At 44.7% G+C, this 20,168-nt stretch overlaps 1 protein-coding gene across 1 annotated transcript in view; it reads right to left on the bottom strand.

Moving 5' to 3' along the window:
• The window catches only part of atg14 (autophagy related 14), a 35,712-nt gene that overhangs the window by 14,960 nt on the left and 584 nt on the right, over nt 1-20,168 (bottom strand). The gene's annotated exons all lie outside the window — the stretch shown is intronic.

The following is a 20,168-nucleotide window of genomic DNA, read 5'->3' as shown; positions in this document are numbered from 1 at the left end:
TGTGGTCTGTAGCAGGACAGTTATTTAGAATTTATACCTGTCTGTGTAGCAGGACAGTTATTTAGGGTTTCTACCTGTCTGTGGTCTGTAGCAGGACAGTTATTTAGGGTTTCTACCTGTCTGTGGTCTGTAGCAGGACAGTAATTTAGGGTTTCTACCTGTCTGTGGTCTGTAGCAGGACAGTTATTTAGGATTTCTACCTGTCTGTGTAGCAGGACAGTTATTTAGGATTTATACCTGTCTGTGTAGAAGGACAGTTATTTAGGATTTCTACCTGTCTGTGGTCTGTAGCAGGACAGTTATTTAGGATTTCTACCTGTCTGTGTAGCAGGACAGTTATTTAGGATTTATACCTGTCTGTGTAGCAGGGCAGTTATTTGGGATTTCCACCTGTCTGTGTAGCAGGACAGTTATTTAGGATTTATACCTGTCTGTGGTCTGTAGCAGGACAGTTATTTAGGGTTTCTACCTGTCTGTGGTCTGTAGCAGGACAGTTATTAAGGATTTCTACCTTTCTGTGGTCTGTAGCAGGACAGTTATTTAGGATTTCCACCTGTCTGTGGTCTGTAGCAGGACAGTTATTTAGGGTTTCTACCTGTCTGTGGTCTGTAGCAGGACAGTAATTTAGGATTTCTACCTGTCTGTGTAGCAGGGCAGTTATTTAGGGTTTCTACCTGTCTGTGTAGCAGGACAGTTATTTAGGATTTCTACCTGTCTGTGGTCTGTAGCAGGACAGTTATTTAGGATTTCTACCTGTCTGTGGTCTGTAGCAGGACAGTTATTTAGGATTTCTACCTGTCTGTGGTCTGTAGCAGGACAGTTATTTAGGGTTTCTACCTGTCTGTGTAGCAGGACAGTTATTTAGGATTTCTACCTGTCTGTGGTCTGTAGCAGGACAGTTATTTAGGGTTTCTACCTGTCTGTGTAGCAGGACAGTTATTTAGGATTTCTACCTGTCTGTGTAGCAGGACAGTTATTTAGGATTTCTACCTGTCTGTGGTCTGTAGCAGGACAGTTATTTAGGGTTTCTACCTGTCTGTGTAGCAGGACAGTTATTTAGGGTTTCTACCTGTCTGTGTAGCAGGACAGTTATTTAGGGTTTCTACCTGTCTGTGGTCTGTAGCAGGACAGTTATTTAGGGTTTCTACCTGTCTGTGGTCTGTAGCAGGACAGTTATTTAGGGTTTCTACCTGTCTGTGTAGCAGGACAGTTATTTAGGGTTTCTACCTGTCTGTGGTCTGTAGCAGGACAGTTATTTAGAATTTATACCTGTCTGTGTAGCAGGACAGTTATTTAGGATTTATACCTGTCTGTGGTCTGTAGCAGGACAGTTATTTAGGGTTTCTACCTGTCTGTGGTCTGTAGCAGGACAGTTATTTAGGGTTTCTACCTGTCTGTGGTCTGTAGCAGGACAGTTATTTAGGATTTCTACCTGTCTGTGGTCTGTAGCAGGACAGTTATTTAGGATTTCTACCTGTCTGTGTAGCAGGACAGTTATTTAGGGTTTCTACCTGTCTGTGGTCTGTAGCAGGACAGTTATTTAGGGTTTCTACCTGTCTGTGGTGTGCAGCAGGGCAGTTATTTAGGATTTCTACCCGTCTGTGGTCTGTAGCAGGACAGTTATTTAGGATTTCCACCTGTCTGTGTAGCAGGACAGTTATTTGGGATTTCTACCTGTCTGTGTAGCAGGACAGTTATTTAGGGTTTCTACCTGTCTGTGGTCTGTAGCAGGGCAGTTATTTGGGATTTCCACCTGTCTGTGTAGCAGGTCAGTTATTTAGGATTTCTACCTGTCTGTGGTCTGTAGCAGGACAGTTATTTAGGATTTCCACCTGTCTGTGGTCTGTAGCAGGACAGTTATTTAGGGTTTCTACCTGTCTGTGGTCTGTAGCAGGGCAGTTATTAAGGGTTTCTACCTGTCTGTGGTCTGTAGCAGGACAGTTATTTAGGATTTCTACCTGTCTGTGGTCTGTAGCAGGGCAGTTATTAAGGGTTTCTACCTGTCTGTGGTCTGTAGCAGGACAGTTATTTAGGGTTTCTACCTGTCTGTGGTCTGTAGCAGGACAGTTATTTAGGGTTTCTACCTGTCTGTGGTCTGTAGCAGGACAGTTATTTAGGGTTTCTACCTGTCTGTGGTCTGTAGGAGGACAGTAATTTAGGATTTCTACCTGTCTGTGTAGCAGGGCAGTTATTCAGGGTTTCTACCTGTCTGTGGTCTGTAGCAGGACAGTTATTTAGGATTTCTACCTGTCTGTGTAGCAGGACAGTTATTTAGGGTTTCTACCTGTCTGTGGTCTGTAGCAGGACAGTTATTTAGGGTTTCTACCTGTCTGTGGTCTGTAGCAGGACAGTTATTTAGGGTTTCTACCTGTCTGTGGTCTGTAGCAGGACAGTTATTTAGGATTTCTACCTGTCTGTGTAGCAGGACAGTTATTTAGGATTTCTACCTGTCTGTGTAGCAGGACAGTTATTTAGGGTTTCTACCTGTCTGTGGTCTGTAGCAGGGCAGTTATTTAGGGTTTCTACCTGTCTGTGGTCTGTAGCAGGACAGTTATTTAGGATTTCTACCTGTCTGTGTAGCAGGACAGTTATTTAGGGTTTCTACCTGTCTGTGGTCTGTAGCAGGGCAGTTATTTAGGGTTTCTACCTGTCTGTGTAGCAGGACAGTTATTTAGGATTTCTACCTGTCTGTGGTCTGTAGCAGGGCAGTTATTTAGGGTTTCTACCTGTCTGTGGTCTGTAGCAGGGCAGTTATTTAGGGTTTCTACCTGTCTGTGTAGCAGGACAGTTATTTAGGGTTTCTACCTGTCTGTGGTCTGTAGCAGGACAGTTATTTAGGGTTTCTACCTGTCTGTGGTCTGTAGCAGGGCAGTTATTTAGGATTTCCACCTGTCTGTGTAGCAGGGCAGTTATTTAGTGTTTCTACCTGTCTGTGGTCTGTAGCAGGGCAGTTATTTAGGGTTTCTACCTGTCTGTGGTCTGTAGCAGGGCAGTTATTTAGGATTTCTACCTGTCTGTGGTCTGTAGCAGGACAGTTATTTAGGATTTCTACCTGTCTGTGGTCTGTAGCAGGACAGTTATTTAGGATTTCCACCTGTCTCTGGTCTGTAGCAGGACAGTTATTTAGGGTTTCTACCTGTCTGTGGTCTGTAGCAGGGCAGTTATTTAGGGTTTCTACCTGTCTGTGGTCTGTAGCAGGACAGTTATTTAGGATTTCCACCTGTCTGTGTAGCAGGGCAGTTATTTAGGATTTCCACCTGTCTGTGTAGCAGGGCAGTTATTTAGGGTTTCTACCTGTCTGTGTAGCAGGACAGTTATTTAGGGTTTCTACCTGTCTGTGGTCTGTAGCAGGACAGTTATTTAGGATCTCTACCTGTCTGTGGTCTGTAGCAGGGCAGTTATTTAAGATTTCTACCTGTCTGTGGTCTGTAGCAGGGCAGTTATTTAGGATTTCTACCTGTCTGTGGTCTGTAGCAGGGCAGTTATTTAGGATTTCCACCTGTCTGTGTAGCAGGGCAGTTATTTAGGGTTTCTACCTGTCTGTGTAGCAGGACAGTTATTTAGGGTTTCTACCTGTCTGTGGTCTGTAGCAGGACAGTTATTTAGGATCTCTACCTGTCTGTGGTCTGTAGCAGGGCAGTTATTTAAGATTTCTACCTGTCTGTGGTCTGTAGCAGGGCAGTTATTTAGGGTTTCTACCTGTCTGTGGTCTGTAGCAGGGCAGTTATTTAGGATTTCTACCTGTCTGTGGTCTGAAGCAGGGCAGTTATTTAGGATTTCCACCTGTCTGTGTAGCAGGACAGTTATTTAGGGTTTCTACCTGTCTGTGGTCTGTAGCAGGGCAGTTATTTAGGATTTCTACCTGTCTGTGGTCTGAAGCAGGGCAGTTATTTAGGATTTCCACCTGTCTGTGTAGCAGGACAGTTATTTAGGGTTTCTACCTGTCTGTGGTCTGTAGCAGGGCAGTTATTTAGGATTTCCACCTGTCTGTGTAGCAGGGCAGTTATTTAGGGTTTCTACCTGTCTGTGTAGCAGGACAGTTATTTAGGGTTTCTACCTGTCTGTGGTCTGTAGCAGGACAGTTATTTAGGGTTTCTACCTGTCTGTGGTCTGTAGCAGGACAGTTATTTAGGGTTTCTACCTGTCTGTGGTCTGTAGCAGGACAGTAATTTAGGATTTCTACCTGTCTGTGTAGCAGGACAGTTATTTAGGGTTTCTACCTGTCTGTGGTCTGTAGCAGGGCAGTTATTTAGGGTTTCTACCTGTCTGTGGTCTGTAGCAGGGCAGTTATTTAGGATTTCTACCTGTCTATGGTCTGTAGCAGGACAGTTATTTAGGGTTTCTACCTGTCTGTGGTCTGTAGCAGGGCAGTTATTTAGGATTTCTACCTGTCTGTGGTCTGTAGCAGGGCAGTTATTTAGGGTTTCTACCTGTCTGTGGTCTGTAGCAGGACAGTTATTTAGGGTTTCTACCTGTCTGTGGTCTGTAGCAGGACAGTTATTTAGGGTTTCTACCTGTCTGTGGTCTGTAGCAGGACAGTTATTTAGGATTTCTACCTGTCTGTGTAGCAGGACAGTTATTTAGGGTTTCTACCTGTCTGTGGTCTGTAGCAGGGCAGTTATTTAGGGTTTCTACCTGTCTGTGGTCTGTAGCAGGACAGTTATTTAGGATTTCTACCTGTCTGTGTAGCAGGACAGTTATTTAGGATTTCTACCTGTCTGTGGTCTGTAGCAGGGCAGTTATTTAGGGTTTCTACCTGTCTGTGTAGCAGGACAGTTATTTAGGGTTTCTACCTGTCTGTGGTCTGTAGCAGGACAGTTATTTAGGGTTTCTACCTGTCTGTGGTCTGTAGCAGGGCAGTTATTTAGGATTTCCACCTGTCTGTGTAGCAGGGCAGTTATTTAGTGTTTCTACCTGTCTGTGGTCTGTAGCAGGGCAGTTATTTAGGGTTTCTACCTGTCTGTGGTCTGTAGCAGGGCAGTTATTTAGGGTTTCTACCTGTCTGTGTAGCAGGACAGTTATTTAGGATTTCTACCTGTCTGTGGTCTGTAGCAGGGCAGTTATTTAGGGTTTCTACCTGTCTGTGTAGCAGGACAGTTATTTAGGGTTTCTACCTGTCTGTGGTCTGTAGCAGGGCAGTTATTTAGGATTTCCACCTGTCTGTGTAGCAGGGCAGTTATTTAGTGTTTCTACCTGTCTGTGGTCTGTAGCAGGGCAGTTATTTAGGATTTCTACCTGTCTGTGGTCTGTAGCAGGACAGTTATTTAGGGTTTCTACCTGTCTGTGGTCTGTAGCAGGGCAGTTATTTAGGGTTTCTACCTGTCTGTGGTCTGTAGCAGGGCAGTTATTTAGGATTTCTACCTGTCTGTGGTCTGTAGCAGGACAGTTATTTAGGATTTCCACCTGTGTCTGGTCTGTAGCAGGACAGTTATTTAGGGTTTCTACCTGTCTGTGGTCTGTAGCAGGGCAGTTATTTAGGGTTTCTACCTGTCTGTGGTCTGTAGCAGGACAGTTATTTAGGATTTCCACCTGTCTGTGTAGCAGGGCAGTTATTTAGGATTTCCACCTGTCTGTGTAGCAGGGCAGTTATTTAGGGTTTCTACCTGTCTGTGTAGCAGGACAGTTATTTAGGGTTTCTACCTGTCTGTGGTCTGTAGCAGGGCAGTTATTTAGGATTTCCACCTGTCTGTGTAGCAGGGCAGTTATTTAGGGTTTCTACCTGTCTGTGTAGCAGGACAGTTATTTAGGGTTTCTACCTGTCTGTGGTCTGTAGCAGGACAGTTATTTAGGATCTCTACCTGTCTGTGGTCTGTAGCAGGGCAGTTATTTAAGATTTCTACCTGTCTGTGGTCTGTAGCAGGGCAGTTATTTAGGATTTCTACCTGTCTGTGGTCTGTAGCAGGGCAGTTATTTAGGATTTCCACCTGTCTGTGTAGCAGGGCAGTTATTTAGGGTTTCTACCTGTCTGTGTAGCAGGACAGTTATTTAGGGTTTCTACCTGTCTGTGGTCTGTAGCAGGACAGTTATTTAGGATCTCTACCTGTCTGTGGTCTGTAGCAGGGCAGTTATTTAAGATTTCTACCTGTCTGTGGTCTGTAGCAGGGCAGTTATTTAGGGTTTCTACCTGTCTGTGTAGCAGGGCAGTTATTTAGGATTTCCACCTGTCTGTGTAGCAGGACAGTTATTTAGGGTTTCTACCTGTCTGTGGTCTGTAGCAGGGCAGTTATTTAGGATTTCTACCTGTCTGTGTAGCAGGACAGTTATTTAGGGTTTCTACCTGTCTGTGGTCTGTAGCAGGACAGTTATTTAGGGTTTCTACCTGTCTGTGGTCTGTAGCAGGACAGTTATTTAGGATTTCTACCTGTCTGTGTAGCAGGACAGTTATTTAGGGTTTCTACCTGTCTGTGGTCTGTAGCAGGACAGTTATTTAGGGTTTCTACCTGTCTGTGGTGTGCAGCAGGGCAGTTATTTAGGATTTCTACCCGTCTGTGGTCTGTAGCAGGACAGTTATTTAGGATTTCCACCTGTCTGTGTAGCAGGACAGTTATTTGGGATTTCTACCTGTCTGTGTAGCAGGACAGTTATTTAGGGTTTCTACCTGTCTGTGGTCTGTAGCAGGGCAGTTATTTGGGATTTCCACCTGTCTGTGTAGCAGGACAGTTATTTAGGATTTCCACCTGTCTGTGTAGCAGGACAGTTATTTGGGATTTCCACCTGTCTGTGTAGCAGGACAGTTATTTGGGATTTCCACCTGTCTGTGTAGCAGGACAGTTATTTAGGATTTCTACCTGTCTGTGTAGCAGGACAGTTATTTAGGATTTCTACCTTTCTGTGGTCTGTAGCAGGGCAGTTATTTAGGGTTTCTACCTGTCTGTGTAGCAGGACAGTTATTTAGGGTTTCTACCTGTCTGTGGTCTGTAGCAGGGCAGTTATTTAGGGTTTCTACCTGTCTGTGTAGCAGGACAGTTATTTAGGATTTCCACCTGTCTGTGTAGCAGGACAGTTATTTAGGGTTTCTACCTGTCTGTGGTCTGTAGCAGGACAGTTATTTAGGGTTTCTACCTGTCTGTGGTCTGTAGCAGGGCAGTTATTTAGGGTTTCTACCTGTCTGTGGTCTGTAGCAGGGCAGTTATTAAGGGTTTCTACCTGTCTGTGGTCTGTAGCAGGACAGTTATTTAGGGTTTCTACCTGTCTGTGGTCTGTAGCAGGGCAGTTATTAAGGGTTTCTACCTGTCTGTGGTCTGTAGCAGGACAGTTATTTAGGGTTTCTATCTGTCTGTGGTCTGTAGCAGGACAGTTATTTAGGGTTTCTACCTGTCTGTGGTCTGTAGCAGGACAGTTATTTAGGGTTTCTACCTGTCTGTGGTGTGCAGCAGGGCAGTTATTTAGGATTTCTACCCGTCTGTGGTCTGTAGCAGGACAGTTATTTAGGATTTCCACCTGTCTGTGTAGCAGGACAGTTATTTGGGATTTCTACCTGTCTGTGTAGCAGGACAGTTATTTAGGGTTTCTACCTGTCTGTGGTCTGTAGCAGGGCAGTTATTTGGGATTTCCACCTGTCTGTGTAGCAGGACAGTTATTTAGGATTTCCACCTGTCTGTGTAGCAGGACAGTTATTTGGGATTTCCACCTGTCTGTGTAGCAGGACAGTTATTTGGGATTTCCACCTGTCTGTGTAGCAGGACAGTTATTTAGGATTTCTACCTGTCTGTGTAGCAGGACAGTTATTTAGGATTTCTACCTTTCTGTGGTCTGTAGCAGGGCAGTTATTTAGGGTTTCTACCTGTCTGTGTAGCAGGACAGTTATTTAGGGTTTCTACCTGTCTGTGGTCTGTAGCAGGGCAGTTATTTAGGGTTTCTACCTGTCTGTGTAGCAGGACAGTTATTTAGGATTTCCACCTGTCTGTGTAGCAGGACAGTTATTTAGGGTTTCTACCTGTCTGTGGTCTGTAGCAGGACAGTTATTTAGGGTTTCTACCTGTCTGTGGTCTGTAGCAGGGCAGTTATTTAGGGTTTCTACCTGTCTGTGGTCTGTAGCAGGGCAGTTATTAAGGGTTTCTACCTGTCTGTGGTCTGTAGCAGGACAGTTATTTAGGGTTTCTACCTGTCTGTGGTCTGTAGCAGGGCAGTTATTAAGGGTTTCTACCTGTCTGTGGTCTGTAGCAGGACAGTTATTTAGGGTTTCTACCTGTCTGTGGTCTGTAGCAGGACAGTTATTTAGGGTTTCTACCTGTCTGTGGTCTGTAGCAGGACAGTTATTTAGGGTTTCTACCTGTCTGTGGTCTGTAGCAGGACAGTAATTTAGGATTTCTACCTGTCTGTGTAGCAGGGCAGTTATTTAGGGTTTCTACCTGTCTGTGGTCTGTAGCAGGACAGTTATTTAGGATTTCTACCTGTCTGTGTAGCAGGACAGTTATTTAGGGTTTCTACCTGTCTGTGGTCTGTAGCAGGGCAGTTATTTAGGGTTTCTACCTGTCTGTGTAGCAGGACAGTTATTTGGGATTTCCACCTGTCTGTGTAGCAGGACAGTTATTTGGGATTTCCACCTGTCTGTGTAGCAGGACAGTTATTTAGGATTTCTACCTGTCTGTGGTCTGTAGCAGGTCAGTTATTTAGGGTTTCTACCTGTCTGTGGTCTGTAGCAGGACAGTTATTTAGGGTTTCTACCTGTCTGTGGTCTGTAGCAGGACAGTTATTTAGGATTTCTACCTGTCTGTGTAGCAGGGCAGTTATTTAGGGTTTCTACCTGTCTGTGTAGCAGGACAGTTATTTAGGATTTCCACCTGTCTGTGTAGCAGGACAGTTATTTAGGGTTTCTACCTGTCTGTGGTCTGTAGCAGGACAGTTATTTAGGGTTTCTACCTGTCTGTGGTCTGTAGCAGGGCAGTTATTTAGGGTTTCTACCTGTCTGTGGTCTGTAGCAGGGCAGTTATTAAGGGTTTCTACCTGTCTGTGGTCTGTAGCAGGACAGTTATTTAGGGTTTCTACCTGTCTGTGGTCTGTAGCAGGACAGTTATTTAGGATTTCTACCTGTCTGTGTAGCAGGACAGTTATTTAGGGTTTCTACCTGTCTGTGGTCTGTAGCAGGACAGTTATTTAGGGTTTCTACCTGTCTGTGGTGTGTAGCAGGACAGTTATTTAGGATTTCCACCTGTCTGTGTAGCAGGACAGTTATTTGGGATTTCCACCTGTCTGTGTAGCAGGACAGTTATTTGGGATTTCCACCTGTCTGTGTAGCAGGACAGTTATTTGGGATTTCCACCTGTCTGTGTAGCAGGACAGTTATTTAGGATTTCTACCTGTCTGTGTAGCAGGACAGTTATTTAGGATTTCTACCTGTCTGTGGTCTGTAGCAGGGCAGTTATTTAGGGTTTCTACCTGTCTGTGTAGCAGGACAGTTATTTAGGATTTCTACCTTTCTGTGGTCTGTAGCAGGGCAGTTATTTAGGGTTTCTACCTGTCTGTGTAGCAGGACAGTTATTTAGGGTTTCTACCTGTCTGTGGTCTGTAGCAGGGCAGTTATTTAGGGTTTCTACCTGTCTGTGTAGCAGGACAGTTATTTAGGGTTTCTACCTGTCTGTGGTCTGTAGCAGGACAGTTATTTAGGGTTTCTACCTGTCTGTGGTCTGTAGCAGGGCAGTTATTTAGGGTTTCTACCTGTCTGTGGTCTGTAGCAGGGCAGTTATTAAGGGTTTCTACCTGTCTGTGGTCTGTAGCAGGACAGTTATTTAGGGTTTCTACCTGTCTGTGGTCTGTAGCAGGGCAGTTATTAAGGGTTTCTACCTGTCTGTGGTCTGTAGCAGGACAGTTATTTAGGATTTCTACCTGTCTGTGTAGCAGGACAGTTATTTAGGGTTTCTACCTGTCTGTGGTCTGTAGCAGGACAGTTATTTAGGGTTTCTACCTGTCTGTGGTGTGTAGCAGGACAGTTATTTAGGATTTCCACCTGTCTGTGTAGCAGGACAGTTATTTGGGATTTCTACCTGTCTGTGTAGCAGGACAGTTATTTAGGGTTTCTACCTGTCTGTGGTCTGTAGCAGGGCAGTTATTTGGGATTTCCACCTGTCTGTGTAGCAGGTCAGTTATTTAGGATTTCTACCTGTCTGTGGTCTGTAGCAGGACAGTTATTTAGGATTTCCACCTGTCTGTGTAGCAGGACAGTTATTTGGGATTTCCACCTGTCTGTGTAGCAGGACAGTTATTTGGGATTTCCACCTGTCTGTGTAGCAGGACAGTTATTTGGGATTTCCACCTGTCTGTGTAGCAGGACAGTTATTTAGGATTTCTACCTGTCTGTGTAGCAGGACAGTTATTTAGGATTTCTACCTGTCTGTGGTCTGTAGCAGGACAGTTATTTAGGGTTTCTACCTGTCTGTGGTCTGTAGCAGGACAGTTATTTAGGATTTCTACCTGTCTGTGTAGCAGGACAGTTATTTAGGATTTCTACCTTTCTGTGGTCTGTAGCAGGGCAGTTATTTAGGGTTTCTACCTGTCTGTGTAGCAGGACAGTTATTTAGGATTTCCACCTGTCTGTGTAGCAGGACAGTTATTTAGGGTTTCTACCTGTCTGTGGTCTGTAGCAGGACAGTTATTTAGGGTTTCTACCTGTCTGTGGTCTGTAGCAGGGCAGTTATTTAGGGTTTCTACCTGTCTGTGGTCTGTAGCAGGGCAGTTATTAAGGGTTTCTACCTGTCTGTGTAGCAGGACAGTTATTTAGGGTTTCCACCTGTCTGTGGTCTGTAGCAGGACAGTTATTTAGGGTTTCTACCTGTCTGTGGTCTGTAGCAGGGCAGTTATTAAGGGTTTCTACCTGTCTGTGGTCTGTAGCAGGACAGTTATTTAGTGTTTCTACCTGTCTGTGGTCTGTAGCAGGACAGTTATTTAGGGTTTCTACCTGTCTGTGGTCTGTAGCAGGACAGTAATTTAGGATTTCTACCTGTCTGTGTAGCAGGGCAGTTATTTAGGGTTTCTACCTGTCTGTGGTCTGTAGCAGGACAGTTATTTAGGATTTCTACCTGTCTGTGTAGCAGGACAGTTATTTAGGGTTTCTACCTGTCTGTGGTCTGTAGCAGGGCAGTTATTTAGGGTTTCTACCTGTCTGTGGTCTGTAGCAGGACAGTTATTTAGGATTTCTACCTGTCTGTGTAGCAGGACAGTTATTTAGGGTTTCTACCTGTCTGTGGTCTGTAGCAGGGCAGTTATTTAGGGTTTCTACCTGTCTGTGTAGCAGGACAGTTATTTAGGGTTTCTACCTGTCTGTGTAGCAGGACAGTTATTTGGGATTTCCACCTGTCTGTGTAGCAGGACAGTTATTTGGGATTTCCACCTGTCTGTGTAGCAGGACAGTTATTTAGGATTTCTACCTGTCTGTGGTCTGTAGCAGGTCAGTTATTTAGGGTTTCTACCTGTCTGTGGTCTGTAGCAGGACAGTTATTTAGGGTTTCTACCTGTCTGTGGTCTGTAGCAGGACAGTTATTTAGGATTTCTACCTGTCTGTGTAGCAGGGCAGTTATTTAGGGTTTCTACCTGTCTGTGTAGCAGGACAGTTATTTAGGATTTCCACCTGTCTGTGTAGCAGGACAGTTATTTAGGGTTTCTACCTGTCTGTGGTCTGTAGCAGGACAGTTATTTAGGGTTTCTACCTGTCTGTGGTCTGTAGCAGGGCAGTTATTTAGGGTTTCTACCTGTCTGTGGTCTGTAGCAGGGCAGTTATTAAGGGTTTCTACCTGTCTGTGGTCTGTAGCAGGACAGTTATTTAGGGTTTCTACCTGTCTGTGGTCTGTAGCAGGGCAGTTATTAAGGGTTTCTACCTGTCTGTGGTCTGTAGCAGGACAGTTATTTAGGATTTCTACCTGTCTGTGTAGCAGGACAGTTATTTAGGGTTTCTACCTGTCTGTGGTCTGTAGCAGGACAGTTATTTAGGGTTTCTACCTGTCTGTGGTGTGTAGCAGGACAGTTATTTAGGATTTCCACCTGTCTGTGTAGCAGGACAGTTATTTGGGATTTCTACCTGTCTGTGTAGCAGGACAGTTATTTAGGGTTTCTACCTGTCTGTGGTCTGTAGCAGGGCAGTTATTTGGGATTTCCACCTGTCTGTGTAGCAGGGCAGTTATTTAGGGTTTCTACCTGTCTGTGGTCTGTAGCAGGACAGTTATTTAGGATTTCTACCTGTCTGTGTAGCAGGACAGTTATTTAGGGTTTCTACCTGTCTGTGGTCTGTAGCAGGGCAGTTATTTAGGGTTTCTACCTGTCTGTGTAGCAGGACAGTTATTTGGGATTTCCACCTGTCTGTGTAGCAGGACAGTTATTTGGGATTTCCACCTGTCTGTGGTCTGTAGCAGGTCAGTTATTTAGGGTTTCTACCTGTCTGTGGTCTGTAGCAGGACAGTTATTTAGGGTTTCTACCTGTCTGTGGTCTGTAGCAGGACAGTTATTTAGGATTTCTACCTGTCTGTGTAGCAGGGCAGTTATTTAGGGTTTCTACCTGTCTGTGTAGCAGGACAGTTATTTAGGGTTTCTACCTGTCTGTGGTCTGTAGCAGGACAGTTATTTAGGGTTTCTACCTGTCTGTGGTCTGTAGCAGGGCAGTTATTTAGGGTTTCTACCTGTCTGTGGTCTGTAGCAGGGCAGTTATTAAGGGTTTCTACCTGTCTGTGGTCTGTAGCAGGGCAGTTATTTAGGGTTTCTACCTGTCTGTGTAGCAGGACAGTTATTTAGGATTTCCACCTGTCTGTGTAGCAGGACAGTTATTTAGGGTTTCTACCTGTCTGTGGTCTGTAGCAGGACAGTTATTTAGGGTTTCTACCTGTCTGTGGTCTGTAGCAGGACAGTTATTTAGGGTTTCTACCTGTCTGTGGTCTGTAGCAGGACAGTTATTTAGGGTTTCTACCTGTCTGTGGTCTGTAGCAGGGCAGTTATTTAGGGTTTCTACCTGTCTGTGGTCTGTAGCAGGGCAGTTATTAAGGGTTTCTACCTGTCTGTGGTCTGTAGCAGGACAGTTATTTAGGGTTTCTACCTGTCTGTGGTCTGTAGCAGGGCAGTTATTAAGGGTTTCTACCTGTCTGTGGTCTGTAGCAGGACAGTTATTTGGGATTTCTACCTGTCTGTGTAGCAGGACAGTTATTTAGGGTTTCTACCTGTCTGTGGTCTGTAGCAGGACAGTTATTTAGGATTTCTACCTGTCTGTGGTGTGTAGCAGGACAGTTATTTAGGATTTCCACCTGTCTGTGTAGCAGGACAGTTATTTGGGATTTCTACCTGTCTGTGGTGTGTAGCAGGACAGTTATTTAGGATTTCCACCTGTCTGTGTAGCAGGACAGTTATTTGGGATTTCTACCTGTCTGTGTAGCAGGACAGTTATTTAGGGTTTCTACCTGTCTGTGGTCTGTAGCAGGGCAGTTATTTGGGATTTCCACCTGTCTGTGTAGCAGGTCAGTTATTTAGGATTTCTACCTGTCTGTGGTCTGTAGCAGGACAGTTATTTAGGATTTCCACCTGTCTGTGGTCTGTAGCAGGACAGTTATTTAGGATTTCCACCTGTCTGTGTAGCAGGACAGTTATTTGGGATTTCCACCTGTCTGTGTAGCAGGACAGTTATTTGGGATTTCCACCTGTCTGTGTAGCAGGACAGTTATTTGGGATTTCCACCTGTCTGTGTAGCAGGACAGTTATTTAGGATTTCTACCTGTCTGTGTAGCAGGACAGTTATTTAGGATTTCTACCTGTCTGTGGTCTGTAGCAGGGCAGTTATTTAGGGTTTCTACCTGTCTGTGGTCTGTAGCAGGACAGTTATTTAGGATTTCTACCTGTCTGTGTAGCAGGACAGTTATTTAGGATTTCTACCTTTCTGTGGTCTGTAGCAGGGCAGTTATTTAGGGTTTCTACCTGTCTGTGTAGCAGGACAGTTATTTAGGGTTTCTACCTGTCTGTGGTCTGTAGCAGGGCAGTTATTTAGGGTTTCTACCTGTCTGTGTAGCAGGACAGTTATTTAGGATTTCCACCTGTCTGTGTAGCAGGACAGTTATTTAGGGTTTCTACCTGTCTGTGGTCTGTAGCAGGACAGTTATTTAGGGTTTCTACCTGTCTGTGGTCTGTAGCAGGGCAGTTATTTAGGGTTTCTACCTGTCTGTGGTCTGTAGCAGGGCAGTTATTAAGGGTTTCTACCTGTCTGTGGTCTGTAGCAGGACAGTTATTTAGGGTTTCTACCTGTCTGTGGTCTGTAGCAGGACAGTTATTTAGGGTTTCTACCTGTCTGTGGTCTGTAGCAGGACAGTTATTTAGGGTTTCTACCTGTCTGTGGTCTGTAGCAGGACAGTAATTTAGGATTTCTACCTGTCTGTGTAGCAGGGCAGTTATTTAGGGTTTCTACCTGTCTGTGGTCTGTAGCAGGACAGTTATTTAGGATTTCTACCTGTCTGTGTAGCAGGAGAGTTATTTAGGGTTTCTACCTGTCTGTGGTCTGTAGCAGGGCAGTTATTTAGGGTTTCTACCTGTCTGTGGTCTGTAGCAGGACAGTTATTTAGGGTTTCTACCTGTCTGTGGTCTGTAGCAGGACAGTTATTTAGGATTTCTACCTGTCTGTGTAGCAGGGCAGTTATTTAGGGTTTCTACCTGTCTGTGTAGCAGGACAGTTATTTAGGGTTTCTACCTGTCTGTGGTCTGTAGCAGGACAGTTATTTAGGGTTTCTACCTGTCTGTGGTCTGTAGCAGGGCAGTTATTTAGGATTTCCACCTGTCTGTGTAGCAGGGCAGTTATTTAGTGTTTCTACCTGTCTGTGGTCTGTAGCAGGGCAGTTATTTAGGGTTTCTACCTGTCTGTGGTCTGTAGCAGGGCAGTTATTTAGGATTTCTACCTGTCTGTGGTCTGTAGCAGGACAGTTATTTAGGATTTCTACCTGTCTGTGGTCTGTAGCAGGACAGTTATTTAGGATTTCCACCTGTCTCTGGTCTGTAGCAGGACAGTTATTTAGGGTTTCTACCTGTCTGTGGTCTGTAGCAGGGCAGTTATTTAGGGTTTCTACCTGTCTGTGGTCTGTAGCAGGACAGTTATTTAGGATTTCCACCTGTCTGTGTAGCAGGGCAGTTATTTAGGATTTCCACCTGTCTGTGTAGCAGGGCAGTTATTTAGGGTTTCTACCTGTTTGTGTAGCAGGACAGTTATTTAGGGTTTCTACCTGTCTGTGGTCTGTAGCAGGGCAGTTATTTAGGATTTCCACCTGTCTGTGTAGCAGGGCAGTTATTTAGGGTTTCTACCTGTCTGTGTAGCAGGACAGTTATTTAGGGTTTCTACATGTCTGTGGTCTGTAGCAGGACAGTTATTTAGGATCTCTACCTGTCTGTGGTCTGTAGCAGGGCAGTTATTTAAGATTTCTACCTGTCTGTGGTCTGTAGCAGGGCAGTTATTTAGGATTTCTACCTGTCTGTGGTCTGTAGCAGGGCAGTTATTTAGGATTTCCACCTGTCTGTGTAGCAGGGCAGTTATTTAGGGTTTCTACCTGTCTGTGGTCTGTAGCAGGGCAGTTATTTAGGATTTCTACCTGTCTGTGGTCTGTAGCAGGGCAGTTATTTAGGATTTCCACCTGTCTGTGTAGCAGGACAGTTATTTAGGGTTTCTACCTGTCTGTGGTCTGTAGCAGGGCAGTTATTTAGGATTTCCACCTGTCTGTGTAGCAGGGCAGTTATTTAGGGTTTCTACCTGTCTGTGTAGCAGGACAGTTATTTAGGGTTTCTACCTGTCTGTGGTCTGTAGCAGGACAGTTATTTAGGGTTTCTACCTGTCTGTGGTCTGTAGCAGGACAGTTATTTAGGATTTCTACCTGTCTGTGGTCTGTAGCAGGGCAGTTATTTAGGATTTCTACCTGTCTGTGGTCTGTAGCAGGACAGTTATTTAGGGTTTCTACCTGTCTGTGGTCTGTAGCAGGGCAGTTATTTAGGGTTTCTACCTGTCTGTGGTCTGTAGCAGGGCAGTTATTTAGGGTTTCTACCTGTCTGTGGTCTGTAGCAGGGCAGTTATTTGGGATTTCCACCTGTCTGTGTAGCAGGTCAGTTATTTAGGATTTCTACCTGTCTGTGGTCTGTAGCAGGACAGTTATTTAGGATTTCTACCTGTCTGTGGTCTGTAGCAGGGCAGTTATTTAGGATTTCTACCTGTCTGTGTAGCAGGTCAGTTATTTAGGGTTTCTACCTGTCTGTGGTCTGTAGCAGGACAGTTATTTAGGATTTCTACCTGTCTGTGGTCTGTAGCAGGACAGTTATTTAGGGTTTCTACCTGTCTGTGGTCTGTAGCAGGACAGTTATTTAGGATTTCTACCTGTCTGTGGTCTGTAGCAGGGCAGTTATTTAGGATTTCTACCTGTCTGTGTAGCAGGTCAGTTATTTAGGGTTTCTACCTGTCTGTGGTCTGTAGCAGGACAGTTATTTAGGATTTCTACCTGTCTGTGGTCTGTAGCAGGGCAGTTATTTAGGATTTCTACCTGTCTGTGTAGCAGGTCAGTTATTTAGGGTTTCTACCTGTCTGTGGTCTGTAGCAGGACAGTTATTTAGGATTTCTACCTGTCTGTGGTCTGTAGCAGGACAGTTATTTAGGGTTTCTACCTGTCTGTGGTCTGTAGCAGGACAGTTATTTAGGGTTTCTACCTGTCTGTGGTCTGTAGCAGGACAGTTATTTAGGATTTCTACCTGTCTGTGGTCTGTAGCAGGACAGTTATTTAGGGTTTCTACCTGTCTGTGTAGCAGGACAGTTATTTAGGATTTCTACCTGTCTGTGGTCTGTAGCAGGGCAGTTATTTAGGGTTTCTACCTGTCTGTGTAGCAGGACAGTTATTTAGGATTTCTACCTGTCTGTGTAGCAGGTCAGTTATTTAGGGTTTCTACCTGTCTGTGGTCTGTAGCAGGACAGTTATTTAGGGTTTCTACCTGTCTGTGGTCTGTAGCAGGACAGTTATTTAGGATTTCTACCTGTCTGTGGTCTGTAGCAGGGCAGTTATTTAGGATTTCTACCTGTCTGTGTAGCAGGTCAGTTATTTAGGGTTTCTACCTGTCTGTGGTCTGTAGCAGGGCAGTTATTTAGGGTTTCTACCTGTCTGTGTAGCAGGACAGTTATTTAGGATTTCTACCTGTCTGTGGTCTGTAGCAGGGCAGTTATTTAGGGTTTCTACCTGTCTGTGTAGCAGGTCAGTTATTTAGGATTTCTACCTGTCTGTGTAGCAGGACAGTTATTTAGGGTTTCTACCTGACTGTGTAGCAGGGCAGTTATTTAGGATTTCTACCTGTCTGTGGTCTGTAGCAGGGCAGTTATTTGGGATTTCCACCTGTCTGTGTAGCAGGTCAGTTATTTAGGATTTCTACCTGTCTGTGGTCTGTAGCAGGACAGTTATTTAGGATTTCTACCTGTCTGTGGTCTGTAGCAGGGCAGTTATTTAGGGTTTCTACCTGTCTGTGTAGCAGGACAGTTATTTAGGGTTTCTACCTGTCTGTGTAGCAGGTCAGTTATTTAGGGTTTCTACCTGTCTGTGTAGCAGGACAGTTATTTAGGGTTTCTACCTGTCTGTGTAGCAGGACAGTTATTTAGGATTTCTACCTGTCTGTGTAGCAGGACAGTTATTTAGGGTTTCTACCTGTCTGTGTAGCAGGACAGTTATTTAGGATTTCTACCTGTCTGTGGTCTGTAGCAGGGCAGTTATTTAGGGTTTCTACCTGTCTGTGTAGCAGGACAGTTATTTAGGGTTTCTACCTGTCTGTGGTCTGTAGCAGGACAGTTATTTAGGGTTTCTACCTGTCTGTGTAGCAGGTCAGTTATTTAGGGTTTCTACCTGTCTGTGTAGCAGGACAGTTATTTAGGGTTTCTACCTGTCTGTGTAGCAGGACAGTTATTTAGGATTTCTACCTGTCTGTGTAGCAGGTCAGTTATTTAGGGTTTCTACCTGTCTGTGTAGCAGGACAGTTATTTAGGGTTTCTACCTGTCTGTGGTCTGTAGCAGGGCAGTTATTTAGGGTTTCTACCTGTCTGTGTAGCAGGTCAGTTATTTAGGGTTTCTACCTGTCTGTGTAGCAGGACAGTTATTTAGGGTTTCTACCTGTCTGTGTAGCAGGACAGTTATTTAGGGTTTCTACCTGACTGTGTAGCAGGGCAGTTATTTAGGATTTCTACCTGTCTGTGGTCTGTAGCAGGGCAGTTATTTAGGATTCCTACCTGTCTGTGGTGTGTAGCAGGGCAGTTATTTAGGATTTCTACCTGTCTGTGTAGCAGGTCAGTTATTTAGGGTTTCTACCTGTCTGTGGTCTGTAGCAGGACAGTTATTTAGGATTTCTACCTGTCTGTGGTCTGTAGCAGGGCAGTTATTTAGGATTTCTACCTGTCCGTGGTGTGTAGCAGGGCAGTTATTTAGGATTTCCACCTGTCTGTGTAGCAGGGCAGTTATTTAGGGTTTCTACCTGTCTGTGTAGCAGGACAGTTATTTAGGATTTCTACCTGTCTGTGGTCTGTAGCAGGGCAGTTATTTAGGATTTCTACCTGTCTGTGTAGCAGGACAGTTATTTAGGGTTTCTACCTGTCTGTGGTCTGTAGCAGGGCAGTTATTTAGGGTTTCTACCTGTCTGTGGTCTGTAGCAGGACAGTTATTTAGGGTTTCTACCTGTCTGTGGTCTTTAGCAGAACAATTATTTAGGATTTCTACCTGTCTGTGGTCTGTAGCAGGGCAGTTATTTAGGATTTCTACCTGTCTGTGGTCTGTAGCAGGACAGTTATTTAGGGTTTCTACCTGTCTGTGGTCTGTAGCAGGGCAGTTATTTAGGGTTTCTACCTGTCTGTGGTCTGTAGCAGGGCAGTTATTTAGGATTTCTACCTGTCTATGGTCTGTAGCAGGACAGTTATTTAGGGTTTCTACCTGTCTGTGGTCTGTAGCAGGGCAGTTATTTAGGATTTCTACCTGTCTGTGGTCTGTAGCAGGGCAGTTATTTAGGGTTTCTACCTGTCTGTGGTCTGTAGCAGGACAGTTATTTAGGATTTCTACCTGTCTGTGTAGCAGGACAGTTATTTAGGATTTCTACCTGTCTGTGGTCTGTAGCAGGACAGTTATTTAGGATTTCCACCTGTCTGTGGTCTGTAGCAGGACAGTTATTTAGGGTTTCTACCTGTCTGTGGTCTGTAGCAGGACAGTTATTTAGGGTTTCTACCTGTCTGTGTAGCAGGACAGTTATTTAGGATTTCTACCTGTCTGTGGTCTGTAGCAGGTCAGTTATTTAGGGTTTCTACCTGTCTGTGGTCTGTAGCAGGACAGTTATTTAGGGTTTCTACCTGTCTGTGTAGCAGGACAGTTATTTAGGATTTCTACCTGTCTGTGGTCTGTAGCAGGGCAGTTATTTAGGATTTCTACCTGTCTGTGGTCTGTAGCGGGACAGTTATTTAGGATTTCTACCTGTCTGTGGTCTGTAGCAGGACAGTTATTTAGGGTTTCTACCTGTCTGTGGTCTGTAGCAGGAGAGTTATTTAGGGTTTCTACCTGTCTGTGGTCTGTAGCAGGGCAGTTATTTAGGGTTTCTACCTGTCTGTGGTCTGTAGCAGGGCAGTTATTTAGGGTTTCTACCTGTCTGTGGTCTGTAGCAGGGCAGTTATTTAGGGTTTCTACCTGTCTGTGGTCTGTAGCAGGGCAGTTATTTAGGGTTTCTACCTGTCTGTGTAGCAGGATAGTTATTTAGGATTTCTACCTGTCTGTGGTCTGTAGCAGGACAGTTATTTAGGGTTTCTACCTGTCTGTGGTCTGTAGCAGGACAGTTATTTAAGGTTTCTACCTGTCTGTGGTCTGTAGCAGGGCAGTTATTTAGGGTTTCTACCTGTCTGTGGTCTGTAGCAGGACAGTTATTTAGGGTTTCTACCTGTCTGTGGTCTGTAGCAGGGCAGTTATTTAGGGTTTCTACCTGTCTGTGGTCTGTAGCAGGACAGTTATTTAGGATTTCCACCTGTCTGTGGTCTGTAGCAGGGCAGCTAGCCACCTGCTAACTCTGCGAGGAGAAGCTAACAGCCAACAACACGAAAAGCAAAAGAAAGTTAAACATTTTTCCCAACTACCTTCCACTTTCATATAGATAAACCGCTCTCTATGCCATTACCAGAAACAACAAAACTTTAAAACAGTAAACTTTAGTTTTTCTGATGACAAACTGTTTTGTTT

This window comes from Telmatherina bonti, assembly GCF_933228915.1.
Source record: "Telmatherina bonti genome assembly, chromosome: 22".
Taxonomy (NCBI): domain Eukaryota; kingdom Metazoa; phylum Chordata; class Actinopteri; order Atheriniformes; family Telmatherinidae; genus Telmatherina; species Telmatherina bonti.
This window is presented reverse-complemented; position numbering and strand designations above follow the sequence as displayed.